The following is a 17,790-nucleotide window of genomic DNA, read 5'->3' as shown; positions in this document are numbered from 1 at the left end:
GATTCGAAAATCTAGACTCACAGGAGAAGGATCATATTGTGCCCGAGGCAGCAATAGACCCTTGGAGACAAGTCGGCTGGAGGCCGATGTATTGAACCTCGACGCAATTTGAGTGTTCCATCGTCATTACAAGGCCCTGAACGTTACAATTAACTATCTTTTTTGCGTCGGATTCGTAAATCTAGACTCACAGGAGAACGACCATAAGGTGCCCGAGGCAGCAATAGACCCTTTCAGACAAGTCGGCTGGAGGCCGATGTATTGAATCCCGACGCAATTTGAGAGTTCCATCGTCATTAGGAGGCCCTGAACGTTACAATTAACTATCAGTTTTTCGTCGGATTCGAAAATCTAGACTCACAGCAGACGGACCATTTGGTGACCGAGGCAGCAATATCCCCATGGAGACAAATCGGCTGTGGGACGATGTATTGAATCTCGACGCAATTTGAGTCTTCTATCGTCATTAGGAGGCCCTGAACGTTACTATTCACTATCATTTTTGCGTCGGATTCGAAAATCTAGACTCACAGGAGAAGGATCATATGGTGCCCGAGACAGCAATATCCCCTTGGAGACAAGTCGGCTGGAGGCCGATGTATTGAATCTCGACGCAATTTGAGTGTTCCATCGTCATTACAAGGCCCTGAACGTTACAATTAACTATCATTTTTGCGTCGGATTCGAAAATCTAGACTCACAGGAGAACGACCATAAGGTGCCCGAGGCAGCAATTGACCCTTGGAGACAAGTCGGCTGGAGGCCGATGAATTGAATCTCGACGCAATTTGAGGGTTCCATTGTCATTACAAGGCCCTGAACGTTTCAATTAACTATCATTTTTGCGTCGGATTCGAAAATCTAGACTCACAGGAGAACGAACATAAGGTTCCCAAGGCAGCATTAGACCCTTGGAGACAAGTCGGCTGAAGGACGATGTATTGAATCTCGACGCAATTTGAGTGTCCCATCGTCATTAGGAGGCCCTAAACGTTACAATTAACTATCATTTTTGCGTCGGATTCGATAATCTAAACTCACAGGAGAACGACCATAAGGTGCCCGAGGCAGCGATATCCCCTTGGAGACAAGTCGGCTGGAGGCCCATGTATTGAATCTCGACGCAATTTGAGTGTTCCTTCGTCATTAGAAGGCCCTGAACGTTACAATTAACTATCATTTTTGCGTCGAATTCGAAAATCTAGAATCACAGGAATACGACCATAAGGTGCCCGAAGCAGCAATAGACCCTTGGAGACAAGTCGGCTGGAGGACGATGTATTGAATCTCGATCCAATTTGAGTGTTCCATCGTCACTAGGAGGCGCTGAACGTTACAATTAACTATCAGTTTCGCGTCGGATTCGAAAATCTAGACTCACAGGAGAAGGACCATGTGGTGCCCGAGGCAGCGATATCCCCTTGGAGACAAGTCGGCTGGAGCACGATGTAGTGAATCTCGAATCAATTTCAGTGTTCCATCGTCATTAGGTGGCCCTGAACGTTACTATTCACTATCATTTTTGAGTCGGATTCGAAAATCTAGACTCACAGGAGAAGGATCATATGGTACCCGAGACAGCAATATCCCCTTGGAGACAAGTCGGCTGGAGGCCGATGTATTGAATCTCGACGCAATTTGAGTGTTCCATCGGCATTAGGAGGCCCTAAACGTTACAATTAACTATCATTTTTGCGTCGGATTCGATAATCTAAACTCACAGGAGAACGACCATAAGGTGCCCGAGGCAGCAACAGACCCTTGGAGACAAGTCGGCTGGAGGCCGATGTATTGAATCTCGACGCAATTTGAGTGTTCCATCGTCATTACAAGGCCCTGAACGTTACAATTAACTATCTTTTTTGCGTCGGATTCGAAAGTCTAGACTCACAGGAGAACGACCATAAGGTGCCCGAGGCAGCAATAGACCCTTGGAGACAAGTCGGCTGGAGGCCGATGTATTGAATCCCGACGCAATTTGAGAGTTCCATCGTCTTTAGGAGGCCCTGAACGTTACAATTAACTATCAGTTTTTCGTCGGATTCGAAAATCTAGACTCACAGGAGAACGACCATAAGGTGCCCAAGGCAGCATTAGACCCTTGAAGACAAGTCGGCTGGAGGACGATGTATTGAATCTCGACGCAATTTGAGTGTCCCATCGTCATTAGGAGGCCCTAAACGTTACAATTAACTATCATTTTTGCGTCGGATTCGATAATCTAAACTCACAGGAGAACGACCATAAGGTGCCCGAGGCAGCGATATCCCCTTGGAGACAAGTCGGCTGGAGGCCCATGTATTGAATCTCGACGCAATTTGAGTGTTCCTTCGTCATTAGAAGGCCCTGAACGTTACAATTAACTATCATTTTTGCGTCGAATTCGAAAATCTAGACTCACAGGAATACGACCATAAGGTGCCCGAGGCAGCAATAGACCCTTGGAGACAAGTCGGTTGGAGGACGATGTATTGAATCTCGATGCAATTTGAGTGTTCCATCGTCACTAGGAGGCGCTGAACGTTACAATTAACTATCAGTTTCGCGTCGGATTCGAAAATCTAGACTCACAGGAGACGGACCACATGGAGCCCGAGGCAGCAATATCCCCTTGGAGACAAGTCGGCTGGAGGTCGATGTATTGAATCTCGACTCAATTTGAGTGTTCCATCGTCATTAGGTGGCCCTGAACGTTACAATTAACTATCTTTTTTGCGTCGGATTCGAAAGTCTAGACTCACAGGAGAACGACCATAAGGTGCCCGAGGCAGCAATAGACCCTTGGAGACAAGTCGGCTGGAGGCCGATGTATTGAATCCCGACGCAATTTGAGAGTTCCATCGTCTTTAGGAGGCCCTGAACGTTACAATTAACAATCAGATTTTGCGTCGGGTTCGAAAATCTACACTCACAGCAGAACGATCACAAGGTGCCCGTGGCAGCTATTGACCCTTGGAGTCCAGTCGTTTGGAGGACGATGTATTGGATCGCGACGCAAAATGAGTGTTCCATCGTCATTAGGAGGCCCTGAGCCTTGCAATTAACTATCAGTTTTTCGTCGGATTCGAAAATCTAGACTCACTGGAGACGGACCATAAGGTGCCCGATGCAGCAATATCCCCTTGGATACAAGTCGGCTGGAGGCCGATGCGCGTCGGATTCGAAAATCTACTCACAGGAGAAGTTCATACGGTGCTCGAGACAGCAATATACATACCCCTTGGAGACAAGTCGACTGGAGGCCGATGTATTGAATATCGACGCAATTTGAGTGTTCCATCGACATTTGGTCGCCCTGTACGTTACAATTAACTATCATTTTTGCGTCAGATTCGATAATCTAAACTCACAGGAGAACGACCAAAAGGTGCCCGAGGCAGCATTAGACCCTTGGAGACAAGTCGGCTGGAGGCCGATGTATTGAATCTCGACGCAATTTGAATGTTCCATCGTCATTACAAGGCCCTGAACGTTACTATTCACTATCATTTTTGCGTCGGATTCGAAAATCTAGACTCACAGGAGAACGACCATAAGGTGCCCGAGGCAGCATTAGACCCTTGGAGACAAGCCGGCTGGAGGACGATGTATTGAACCTCGACGCAATTTGAGTGTCCCATCGTCATTAGGAGGCCCTAAACGTTACAATTAACTATCATTTTTGCGTCGGATTCGATAATCTTAACTCAAAGGAGAACGCCCATAAGGTGCCCGAGGCAACAACAGACCCTTGGAGACAAGTCGGCTGGAGGCCGATGTATTGTATCCCGACGCAATTTGAGAGTTCCATCGTCATTAGGAGGCCCTGAACGTTACAGTTAACTATCATTTTAGCGTCGGATTCGAAAATCTACTAACAGGAGAAGGATCATATGGTGCACGAGACTGCAATATCCCCTTGGATACAAGTCGGCTGGAGGCCGATGTATTGAATATCGACGCAATTTGAGTGTTCCATCGTCATTAGGAGGCCCTGAACGTTACAATTGAATATCATTTATGCGTCGGATTCGAAAATCTAGACTCACAGGAGAAGGATCATATTGTGCCCGAGGCAGCAATAGACCCTTGGAGACAAGTCGGCTGGAGGCCGATGTATTGAACCTCGACGCAATTTGAGTGTTCCATCGTCATTACAAGGCCCTGAACGTTACAATTAACTATCTTTTTTGCGTCGGATTCGTAAATCTAGACTCACAGGAGAACGACCATAAGGTGCCCGAGGCAGCAATAGACCCTTTCAGACAAGTCGGCTGGAGGCCGATGTATTGAATCCCGACGCAATTTGAGAGTTCCATCGTCATTAGGAGGCCCTGAACGTTACAATTAACTATCAGTTTTTCGTCGGATTCGAAAATCTAGACTCACAGCAGACGGACCATTTGGTGACCGAGGCAGCAATATCCCCATGGAGACAAATCGGCTGTGGGACGATGTATTGAATCTCGACGCAATTTGAGTCTTCTATCGTCATTAGGAGGCCCTGAACGTTACTATTCACTATCATTTTTGCGTCGGATTCGAAAATCTAGACTCACAGGAGAAGGATCATATGGTGCCCGAGACAGCAATATCCCCTTGGAGACAAGTCGGCTGGAGGCCGATGTATTGAATCTCGACGCAATTTGAGTGTTCCATCGTCATTACAAGGCCCTGAACGTTACAATTAACTATCATTTTTGCGTCGGATTCGAAAATCTAGACTCACAGGAGAACGACCATAAGGTGCCCGAGGCAGCAATTGACCCTTGGAGACAAGTCGGCTGGAGGCCGATGAATTGAATCTCGACGCAATTTGAGGGTTCCATTGTCATTACAAGGCCCTGAACGTTTCAATTAACTATCATTTTTGCGTCGGATTCGAAAATCTAGACTCACAGGAGAACGAACATAAGGTTCCCAAGGCAGCATTAGACCCTTGGAGACAAGTCGGCTGAAGGACGATGTATTGAATCTCGACGCAATTTGAGTGTCCCATCGTCATTAGGAGGCCCTAAACGTTACAATTAACTATCATTTTTGCGTCGGATTCGATAATCTAAACTCACAGGAGAACGACCATAAGGTGCCCGAGGCAGCGATATCCCCTTGGAGACAAGTCGGCTGGAGGCCCATGTATTGAATCTCGACGCAATTTGAGTGTTCCTTCGTCATTAGAAGGCCCTGAACGTTACAATTAACTATCATTTTTGCGTCGAATTCGAAAATCTAGAATCACAGGAATACGACCATAAGGTGCCCGAAGCAGCAATAGACCCTTGGAGACAAGTCGGCTGGAGGACGATGTATTGAATCTCGATCCAATTTGAGTGTTCCATCGTCACTAGGAGGCGCTGAACGTTACAATTAACTATCAGTTTCGCGTCGGATTCGAAAATCTAGACTCACAGGAGACGGACCACATGGAGCCCGAGGCAGCAATATCCCCTTGGAGACAAGTCGGCTGGAGGTCGATGTATTGAATCTCGACTCAATTTGAGTGTACCATCGTCATTAGGTGGCCCTGAACGTTACTATTAACAATCAGATTTTGCGTCGTGTTCGAAAATCTAGACTCACAGCAGAACGATCACAAGGTACCCGTGGCAGCTATTGACCCTTGGAGACAAGTCGGTTGGAGGACGATGTATTGGATCGCGACGCAAAATGAGTGTTCCATCGTCATTAGGAGGCCCTGAATGTTACAATTAACTATCATTTTTACGTCGGATTCGAAAATCTAGACTCACAGGAGAAGGATCATATTGTGCCCGACGCAGCAATAGACCCTTGGGGACAAGTCGGCTGGAGGACCATGTATTGAATCTCGACGCAATTTGACACTTCTATCGTCATTAGGAGGCGCTGAACGTTACAATTCACTATCATTTTAGCGTCGGATTCGAAAATCTAGACTCACAGGAGAAGGACCATGTGGTGCCCGAGGCAGCGATATCCCCTTGGAGAAAAGTGGGCTGGAGGACGATGTAGTGAATCTCACTCAATTTCAGTGTTCCATCGTCATTAGGTGGCCCTGAACGTTACTATTCACTATCATTTTTGCGTCGGATTCGAAAATCTAAACTCACAGGAGAACGACCATAAGGTGCCCGAGGCAGCAACAGACCCTTGGAGACAAGTCGGCTGGAGGCCGATGTATTGAATCTCGACGCAATTTGAGTGTTCCAACGTCATTAGAAGGTCCTGAACGTTACAATTAACTATCTTTTTTGCGTCGGATTCGTAAATCTAGACTCACAGGAGAACGACCATAAGGTGCCCGAGGCAGCAATAGACCCTTTGAGACAAGTCGGCTGGAGGCCGATGTATTAAATCCCGACGCAATTTGAGAGTTCCATCTTCATTAGGAGGCCCTGAACGTTACAATTAACTATCAGTTTTTCGTCGGATTCGAAAATCTAGACTCACAGCAGACGGACCATTTGGTGACCGAGGCAGCAATATCCCCATGGAGACAAATGGGCTGGGGGACGATGTATTGAATCTCGACGCAATTTGAGTCTTCTATCGTCATTAGGAGGCCCTGAACGTTACTATTCACTATCATTTTTGCGTCGGATTCGAAAATCTAGACTCACAGGGGAAGGATCATATGGTGCCCGAGACAGCAATATCCCCTTGGAGACAAGTCGGCTGGAGGCCGATGTATTGAATCTCGACGCAATTTGAGTGTTCCATCGTCATTACAAGGCCCTGAACGTTACAATTAACTATCATTTTTGCGTCGGATTCGAAAATCTAGTCTCACAGGAGAACGACCATAAGGTGCCCGAGGCAGCAATAGACCCTTGGAGACAAGTCGGCTGGAGGCCGATGTATTGAATCTCGACGCAATTTGAGGGTTCCATTGTCATTACAAGGCCCTGAACGTTACAATTAACTATCATTTTTGCGTCGGATTCGAAAATCTAGACTCACAGGAGAACGACCATAAGGTTCCCAAGGCAGCATTAGACCCTTGGAGACAAGTCGGCTGGAGGACGATGTATTGAATCTCGACGCAATTTGAGTGTCCCATCGTCATTAGGAGGCCCTAAACGTTACAATTAACCATCATTTTTGCGTCGGATTCGATAATCTAAACTCACAGGAGAACGACCATAAGGTGCCCGAGGCAGCGATATCCCCTTGGAGACAAGTCGGCTGGAGGCCCATGTATTGAATCTCGACGCAATTTGAGTGTTCCTTCGTCATTAGAAGGCCCTGAACGTTACAATTAACTATCATTTTTGCGTCGAATTCGAAAATCTAGACTCACAGGAATAGGACCATAAGGTGCCCGAGGCAGAAATAGACCCTTGGAGAGAAGTCGGCTGGAGGACGATGTATTGAATCTCGATGCAATTTGAGTGTTCCATCGTCACTAGGAGGCGCTGAACGTTACAATTAACTATCAGTTTCGCGTCGGATTCGAAAATCTAGACTCACAGGAGACGGACCACATGGAGCCCGAGGCAGCACTATCCCCTTGGAGACAAGTCGGCTGGAGGTTGATGTATTGAATCTCGACTCAATTTGAGTGTTCCATCGTCATTAAGTGGCCCTGAACGTTACTATTAACAATCAGATTTTGCGTCGTGTTCGAAAATCTAGACTCACAGCAGAACGATCACAAGGTACCCGTGGCAGCTATTGACCCTTGGAGACAAGTCGGTTGGAGGACGATGTATTGGATCGCGACGCAAAATGAGTGTTCCATCGACATTAGGAGGCCCTGAGCCTTGCAATTAACTATCAGTTTTTCGTCGGATTCGAAAATCTAGACTCACTGGAGACGGACCATAAGGTGCCCGATGCAGCAATATCCCCTTGGATACAAGTCGGCTGGAGGCCGATGTATTGAATATCGACGCAATTTGAGTGTTCCATCGTCATTAGGAGGCCCTAAACCTTACAATTAACTATCAGTTTCGCGTCGGATTTGAAAATCTACTCACAGGAGAAGTTCATACGGTGCTCGAGACAGCAATATACCCCTTAGAGACAAGTCGACTGGAGGCCGATGTATTGAATATCGACGAAATTTGAGTGTTCCATCGTCATTAGGTCGCCCTGTACGTTACAATTAACTATCATTTTTGCGTCGGATTCGATAATCTAAACTCACAGGAGAACGACCAAAAGGTGCCCGAGGCAGCATTAGACCCTTGGAGACAAGTCGGCTGGAGGCCGATGTATTGAATCTCGACGCAATTTGAGGATTCCATCGTCATTACAAGGCCCTGAACGTTACTATTCACTATCATTTTTGCGTCGGATTCGAAAATCTAGACTCACAGGAGAACGACCATAAGGTGCCCGAGGCAGCATTAGACCCTTGGAGACAAGTCGGCTGGAGGACGATGTATTGAATCTCGACGGAATTTGAGTGTCCCATCGTCATTAGGAGGCCCTAAACGTTACATATAACTATCATTTTTGCGTCGGATTCGATAATCTTAACTCACAGGAGAACGACCAAAAGGTGCCCGAGGCAGCAACAGACCCTTGGAGACAAGTCGGCTGGAGGCCGATGTATTGAATCTCGACGCAATTTGAGTGTTCCATCGTCATTAGGAGGCCCTAAACGCTACAATTAACTATCATTTTTGCGTCGGATTCGATAATCAAAACTCACAGGAGAACGACCATAAGGTGCCCGAGGCAGCAACAGACCCTTGGAGACAAGTCGGCTGGAGGACGATCTATTGAATCTCGACGCAATTTGAGTGTTCCATCGGCATTAGGAGGCCCTGAACGTTACAGTTAACTATCATTTTAGCGTCGGATTCGAAAATCTGCTAACAGGAGAAGGATCATATGGTGCACGAGACTGCAATATCCCCTTGGATACAAGTCGGCTGGAGGCCGATGTATTGAATCTCGACGCAATTTGAGTGTTCCATCGTCATTAGGAGGCCCTAAACCTTACAATTAACTATCAGTTTCGTGTCGGATTCGAAAATCTACTCACAGGAGACGTTCATACGGTGCTCGAGACAGCAATATACCCATTGGAGACAAGTCGACTGGAGGCCGATGTATTGAATATCGACGCAATTTGAGTGGTCCATTGTCATTAGGTCGCCCTGAACGTTACAATTAACTATCATTTTTGCGTCGGATTCGATAATCGAAACTCACAGGACAACGACCATAAGGTGCCAGAGGCAACATTAGACCCTTGGAGACAAGTCGGCTGGAGGCTGATGTATTGAATCTCGACGCAATTTGAGTGTTCCATCGTCATTACAAGGCCCTGAACGCTACTATTCACTATCATTTTTGCGTCGGATTCGAAAATCTAGACTCACAGGAGAACGACCACAAGGTGCCCGAGGCAGCATTAGACCCTTGGAGACAAGTCGGCTGGAGGACGATGTATTGAATCTCGACGCAATTTGAGTGTCCCATCGTCATTAGGAGGCCCTAAACGTTACAATTAACTATCATTTTTGCGTCGGATTCGATAATCTAAACTCACAGGAGAACGACCATAAGGTGCCCGAGGCAGCAACAGACCCTTGGAGACAAGTCGGCTGGAGGCCGATGTGTTGAATCTCGACGCAATTTGAGTGTCATATCGTCATTAGGAGGCCCTAAAAGTTACAATTAACTATCATTTTTGCGTCGGATTCGATAATCTAAACTCACAGGAGAACGACCATAAGGTGCCCGAGGCAGCAACAGACCCTTGGAGACAAGTCGGCTGCAGGAAGATGTATTGAGTGTCGACGCAAATTGAGTGTTCCATCGTCATTACAAGGCCCTGAACGTTACAATTAACTATCATTTTTGCGTCGGATTCGAAAATCTAGACTCACAGGGGAACGACCATAAGGTGCCCGAGGCAGCATTAGACCCTTGGAGACAAGACGGCTGGAGGACGATGTATTGAATCTCGACGCAATTTGAGTGTCCCATCGTTATTAGGAGGCGCTAAACGTTACAATTAACTATCTTTTTTGCGTCGGATTCGATAATCTAAACTCTCAGGAGAACGACCGTAAGGTGCCCGAGATAGCAACAGACCCTAGGAGACAAGTCGGCTGGAGGCCGATGTATTGAATCTCGACGCAATTTGAGTGTTCCATCGTCATTACAAGGCCCTGAACGTTACAATTAACTATCATTTTTGCGTCGGATTCGAAAATCTAGACTCACAGGAGGACGACCATAAGGTGCCCGAGGCAGCAATAGACCCTTGGACACAAGTCGGCTGGAGGCCGATGTATTGAATCTCGACGCAATTTGAGTGTTCCATCGGCATTAGGATGCCCTGAACGTTACAGTTAACTGTCATTTTAGCGTCGGATTCGAAAATCTAGACTCACAGCAGACGGACCATTTGGTGACCGAGGCAGCAATATCCCCTTGGAGACAAATCGGCTATAGGACGATGTATTGAATCTCGACGCAATTTGAGAGTTCTATCGTCATCAGGAGGCGCTGACCGTTACTATTCACTATCATTTTTGCGTCGGATTCGAAAATCTAGACTCACAGGAGAAGGATCATATGGTGCCCGAGACAGCAATATCCCCTTGGAGACAAGTCCGCTGGAGGCCGATGTATTGAATCTCGACGCAGTTTGAGTGTTCCATCGTCATTAGAAGGCCCTGAACGTTACAATTAACTATCATTTTTGCCTCGCATTCGAAAATCTAGACTCACAGGGGAACGACCATAAAGTGCCCGAGGCAGCAATAGACCCATGGAAACAAGTCGGCTGGGGGCCGATGTATTGAATCTCGACGCAATTTGAGTGTTCCATCGGCATTAGGAGGCCCTGAACGTTACAATTAACTATCATTTTTGCGTCGAATTCGAAAATCTAGACTCACAGGAATACGACCATAAGGTGCCCGAGGCAGCAATAGACCCTTGGAGACAAGTCGGCTGGAGGACGATGTATTGAATCTCGATGCAATTTGAGTGTTCCATCGTCACTAGGAGGCGCTGAACGTTACAATTAACTATCAGTTTCGCGTCGGACACGAAAATCTAGACTCACAGGAGACGGACCACATGGAGCCCGAGGCAGCCATATCCCCTTGGAGACAAGTCGGCTGGAGGACGATGTATTGAATCTCGACGCAATTTGAGAGTTCCATCGTCATTAGGAGACCCTGAACGTTACAAGTAACTATCATTTTTGCGTCGGATTCGAAAATCTAGACCTACAAGAGAACGACCATAAGGTGCCCGAGGCAGCATTAGACCCTTGGAGACAAGTCGGCTGGAGGACGATGTATTGAATCTCGACGCAATTTGAGTGTCCCATCGTTATTAGGAGGCGCTAAACGTTACAATTAACTATCATTTTTGCGTCGGATTCGATAATCTAAACTCTCAGGAGAACGACCGTAAGGTGCCCGAGGCAGCAACAGACCCTAGGAGACAAGTCGGCTGGAGGCCGATGTATTGAATCTCGACGCAATTTGAGTGTTCCATCGTCATTACAAGGCCCTGAACGTTACAATTAACTATCATTTTTGCCTCGCATTCGAAAATCTAGACTCACAGGGGAACGACCATAAAGTGCCCGAGGCAGCAATAGACCCATGGAAACAAGTCGGCTGGGGGCCGATGTATTGAATCTCGACGCAATTTGAGTGTTCCATCGGCATTAGGAGGCCCTGAACGTTACAATTAACTATCATTTTTGCGTCGAATTCGAAAATCTAGACTCACAGGAATACGACCATAAGGTGCCCGAGGCAGCAATAGACCCTTGGAGACAAGTCGGCTGGAGGACGATGTATTGAATCTCGATGCAATTTGAGTGTTCCATCGTCACTAGGAGGCGCTGAACGTTACAATTAACTATCAGTTTCGCGTCGGACACGAAAATCTAGACTCACAGGAGACGGACCACATGGAGCCCGAGGCAGCCATATCCCCTTGGAGACAAGTCGGCTGGAGGACGATGTATTGAATCTCGACGCAATTTGAGAGTTCCATCGTCATTAGGAGACCCTGAACGTTACAAGTAACTATCATTTTTGCGTCGGATTCGAAAATCTAGACTTACAAGAGAACGACCATAAGGTGCCCGAGGCAGCATTAGACCCTTGGAGACAAGTCGGCTGGAGGACGATGTATTGAATCTCGACGCAATTTGAGTGTCCCATCGTTATTAGGAGGCGCTAAACGTTACAATTAACTATCATTTTTGCGTCGGATTCGATAATCTAAACTCTCAGGAGAACGACCGTAAGGTGCCCGAGGCAGCAACAGACCCTAGGAGACAAGTCGGCTGGAGGCCGATGTATTGAATCTCGACGCAATTTGAGTGTTCCATCGTCATTACAAGGCCCTGAACGTTACAATTAACTATCATTTTTGCGTCGGATTCGATAATCTAAACTCACAGGAGAACGACCATAAGGTGCCCGAGGCAGCAATAGACCCTTGGTGACAAGTCGGCTGGAGGCCGATGTATTGAATCTCGACGCAATTTGAGTGTTCCATCGGCATTAGGAGGCCCTGAACGTTACAGTTAACTGTCATTTTAGCGTCGGATTCGAAAATCTAGACTCACAGCAGACGGACCATTTGGTGCCCGAGGCAGCAATATCCCCTTGGAGACAAATCAACTATAGGACGATGTATTGAATCTCGACGCAATTTGAGAGTTCTATCGTCATCAGGAGGCTCTGAACGTTACTATTCACTATCATTTTTGCGTCGGATTCGAAAATCTAGACTCACAGGAGAAGGATCATATGGTGCCCGAGGCAGCAATATCCCCTTGGAGACAAGTCCGCTGGAGGCCGATGTATTGAATCTCGACGCAATTTGAGTGTTCCATCGTCATTAGAAGGCCCTGAACGTTACAATTAACTATCATTTTTGCCTCGCATTCGAAAATCTAGACTCACAGGAGAACGACCATAAAGTGCCCGAGGCAGCAGTAGACCCATGGAAACAAGTCGGCTGGAGGCCGATGTAATGAATCTCGACGCAATTTGAGTGTTCCATCGGCATTAGGAGGCCCTGAACGTTACAATTAACTATCAGTTTCGCGTCGGATTCGAAAATCTAGACTCACAGGAGACGGACCACATGGAGCCCGAGGCAGCAATATCCCCTTGGAGACAACTCGGCTGGAGGTCGATGTATTGAATCTCGACTCAATTTGAGTGTTCCATCGTCATTAGGTGGCCCTGAACGTTACAATTAACAATCAGATTTTGCGTCGGGTTCGAAAATCTAGACTCACAGCAGAACGATCACAAGGTGCCCGTGGCAGCTATTGACCCTTGGAGACAAGTCGGTTGGTGGACGATGTATTGGATCGCGACGCAAAATGAGTGTTCCATCGTCATTAGGAGGCCCTGAGCCTTGCAATTAACTATCAGTTTTTCGTCGGATTCGAAAATCTAGACTCACTGGAGACGGACCATAAGGTGCCCGATGCAGCAATATCCCCTTGGATACAAGTCGGCTGGAGGCCGATGTATTGAATATCGACGCAATTTGAGTGTTCCATCGTCATTAGGAGGCCCTAAACCTTACAATTAACTATCAGTTTCGCGTCGGATTCGAAAATCTACTCACAGGAGAAGTTCATACGGTGCTCGAGACATCAATATACCCCTTGGAGAGAAGTCGACTGGAGGCCGATGTATTGAATATCGACGCAATTTGAGTGTTCCATCGTCATTAGGTCGCCCTGTACGTTACAATTAACTATCATTTTTGCGTCGGATTCGATAATCTAAACTCACAGGAGAACGACCAAAAGGTGCCCGAGGCAGCATTAGACCCTTGGAGACAAGTCGGCTGGAGGCCGATGTATTGAATCTCGACGCAATTTGAGGGTTCCATCGTCATTACAAGGCCCTGAACGTTACTATTCACTATCATTTTTGCGTCGGATTCGAAAATCTAGACTCACAGGAGAACGACCATAAGGTGACCGAGGCAGCAATAGACCCTTGGTGACAAGTCGGCTGGAGGCCGATGTATTGAATCTCGACGCAATTTGAGTGTTCCATCGGCATTAGAAGGCCCGAACGTTACAGTTAACTGTCATTTTAGCGTCGGATTCTAAAATCTAGACTCACTGCAGACGGACCATTTGGTGCCCGAGGCAGCAATATCCCCTTGGAGACAAATCGGCTATAGGACGATGTATTGAATCTCGACGCAATTTGAGAGTTCTATCGTCATCAGGAGGCGCTGAACGTTACTATTCACTATCATTTTTGCGTCGGATTCGAAAATCTAGACTCACAGGAGAAGGATCATATGGTGCCCGAGACAGCAATATCCCCTTGGAGACAAGTCCGCTGGAGGCCGATGTATTGAATCTCGACGCAATTTAAGTGTTCCATCGGCATTAGGAGGCCCTGAACGTTACAGTTAACTATCATTTTAGTGTCGGATTCGAAAATCTACTAACAGGAGAAGGATTATATGGTGCACGAGACTGCAATATCCCCTTGGATACAAGTCGACTGGAGGTCGATGTATTGACTCTCGACGCAATTTGGGTGTTCCATCGTCTTTAGGAGTCCCTGAACGTTGCAATTGACTATCATTGTAGTGTCGGATTCGAAAATCTACTAACAGGAGAAGGATTATATGGTGCACGAGACTGCAATATCCCCTTGGATACAAGTCGACTGGAGGTCGATGTATTGACTCTCGACGCAATTTGAGTGTTCCATCGTCTTTAGGAGTCCCTGAAAGTTGCAATTGACTATCATTTATGCGTCGGATTCGAAAATCTACTCACAGGAGAAGTTCATACGGTGCTCGAGGCAGCAATAGACCGGAATCAGATGTATTGATTCTGGACGCAATTTGAGTGTTCCATCGTCATTAGGAGGCCCTGAACGTTACAATTAACAATCATTTTAGCGTCGGATTCGAAAATCTACTCACAGGAGAAGTTCATACGGTGCTCGAGACAGCAATATCCCCTTGGAGACAAGTCCGCTGGAGGCCGATGTATTGAATCTCGACGCAATTTGAGTGTTCCATCGTCATTAGGAGGCCCTGAACCTTACAATTAACTATCATTTTAGCGTCGGATTCAAAAATCTACTCACAGGAGAAGTTCATACGGTGCTCGAGGCTGCAGCAGACAAGTCGGCTGGAGGCCGATGTATTGAATCTCGACGCAATTTGAGTGTTCCATCGTCATTACAAGGCCCTGAACGTTACAATTAACTATCATTTTTGCGTCGGATTCGAAAATCTAGACTCACAGGAGAACGACCATAAGGTGCCCGAGGCAGCAATGGACCCTTGGAGACAAGTCTGCTGGAGGACGATGAATTGAATCTCGACGCAATTTGAGAGTTCCATCATCATTAGGAGGCCCTGAACGTTACAATTAACTACAATTTTTGCGTCGGTTCGAAAATCTAGACTTACAAGAGAACGACCATAAGGTAACCGAGGCAGCATTAGACCCTTGGAGACAGGTCGGCTGGACGACGATGTATTGAATCTCGACGCAATTTGAGTGTCCCATCGTCATTAGGATGCCCTAAATGTTACAATTTACTAGCATTTTTGCGGCGGATTCGAAAATCTAGACTCACAGGAGAACGACCATAAGGTGCCCGAGGCAGCAATAGACCCTTGGAGAAAAGTCGGCTGGAGGCCGATGTATTGAATCTCGACGCAATTTGAGTGTTCCATCGGCATTAGGAGGCCCTGACCGTTACAATTAACAATCATTTTTGAGTCGTATTCGATAATCTAAACTCACAGGATAACGACCATAAGGTGCCCGAGGCAGCAATAGACCCTTGGAGACAAGTCGGCTGGAGGCCGATGTATTAAATCTCGACGCAATTTGAGTGTTCCATCGGCATTAGGATTCCCTGAACGTTACAGTTAACTATCATTTTAGCGTCGGATTAGAAAATTTACTAACTGGAGAAGGATCATATGGTGCACGAGACTGCAATATCCCCTTGGATACAAGTCGGCTGGAGGTCGATGTATTGAATCTCGACGCAATTTGAGTCTTCTATCGTCATTAGGAGGCCCTAAACGTTACAATTAACTATCATTTTTGCGTCGGATTCGATAATCTAAACTCACAGGAGAACGACCATAACGTGCCCGAGGCAGCAACAGACCCTTGGAGACAAGTCGGGTGGAGGCCGATGTATTGAATCTCGACGCAATTTGAGAGTTCTATCGTAATCAGGAGGCGCTGAACGTTACTATTCACTATCATTTTTGCGTCGGATTCGAAAATCTAAACTCACAGGAGAATGACCATAAGGTTCCCGAGGCAGCATTAGACCCTTGGAGACAAGTCGGCTGGAGGACGATGTATTGAATCTCGACGCAATTTGAGTGTCCCATCGTCATTAGGAGGCCGTAAACGTTACAATTAACTATCATTTTTGCGTCGGATTCGATAATCTAAACTCACAGGAGAACGACCATAAGGTGCCCGAGGCAGTATTAGACCCTTGGAGGCAAGTCGGCTGGAGGACGATGTATTGAATCTCGACGTAATTTGAGTCTTCTATCGTCATTAGGGGGCGCTGAAAATTACAATTCACTATCATTTTTGCGTCGGATTCGTAAATCTAGACTCACTGGAGACGGACCACATGGACCCCGAGGCAGCAATATCCCCTTTGAGACAAGTCGGCTGGAGGACGATGTATTGAATCTCGACGCAATTTGAGTGTCCCATCGTCATTAGGAGGCCCTAAACGTTACAATTAACTATCATCTTTGCGTCGGATTCGAAAATCTAGACTCACAGGAGAACGACCATAAGGTGCCCGAGGCAGCAATATCCCCTTGGAGACAAGTCGGCTGGAGGCCGATGTATTGAATCTCGACGCGATTTGAGTGTTCCATCGTCATTAGGAGGCCCTAAACGTTACAATTAACTATCATTTTTGCGTCGGATTCGAAAATCTAGACTCACAGGAGAACGACCATAAGGTGCCCGAGGCAGCAATATCCCCTTGGAGTAAGTCGGCTGGAGGACGATGTATTGAATCTCGAAGCAATTTGAGTGTCCCATCGTCATTAGGAGGCCCTAAACGTTACAATTAACTATCATTTTTGCGTCGGATTCGAAAATCTAGACTCACAGGAGAACGACCATAAGGTGCCCGTAGCAGCAATATCCCTATGGAGACAAGTCGGCTGGAGGCCGATGTATTGAATCTCGACGCAATTTGAGTGTTCCATCGTCCTTAGGAGGCCCTAAACGTTACAATTAACTATCATTTTTGCGTCGGATTCGATAATCTAACCTCACAGGAGAACGACCATAAGATGCCCGAGGCAACAACAGATCTTGGAGACAAGTCGGCTGGAGGCCGATGTATTGAATCTCGCCGCAATTTGAGTGTTCCATCGTCATTACAAGGCCCTGAACGTTACAATTAACTATCATTTTAGCGTCGGATTCGAAAAATCTACTCACAGGAGAAGTTCATACGGTGCTCGAGACAGCAATATACCCCTTGGAGACAAATCGACTGGAGGCCGATGTATTGAATCTCAACGCAATTTGAGTGTTCCATCGTCATTAGGAGGCCCTAAACGTTACAATTAACTATCATTTTTGCGTCGGATTCGAAAATCTAAACTCACAGGAGAACGACCATAAAGTGCCCGAGGCAGCAACGGCCCCATGGAGACAAGTCGGCTGGAGTCCGATGTATTGAATCTCGACGCAATTTGAGTGTTCCATCATCATTACAAGGCCCTGAACGTTACAATCAACTATCATTTTTGCGTCGGATTCGAAAATCTAGACTCAAAGGAGAACGACCATAAGGTGCCCGAGGCAGCAATAGACCCTTGGAG

This window comes from Schistocerca serialis, unplaced genomic scaffold (genome assembly GCF_023864345.2).
Source record: "Schistocerca serialis cubense isolate TAMUIC-IGC-003099 unplaced genomic scaffold, iqSchSeri2.2 HiC_scaffold_1393, whole genome shotgun sequence".
NCBI classification, from domain to species: domain Eukaryota; kingdom Metazoa; phylum Arthropoda; class Insecta; order Orthoptera; family Acrididae; genus Schistocerca; species Schistocerca serialis.
This window is presented reverse-complemented; position numbering follows the sequence as displayed.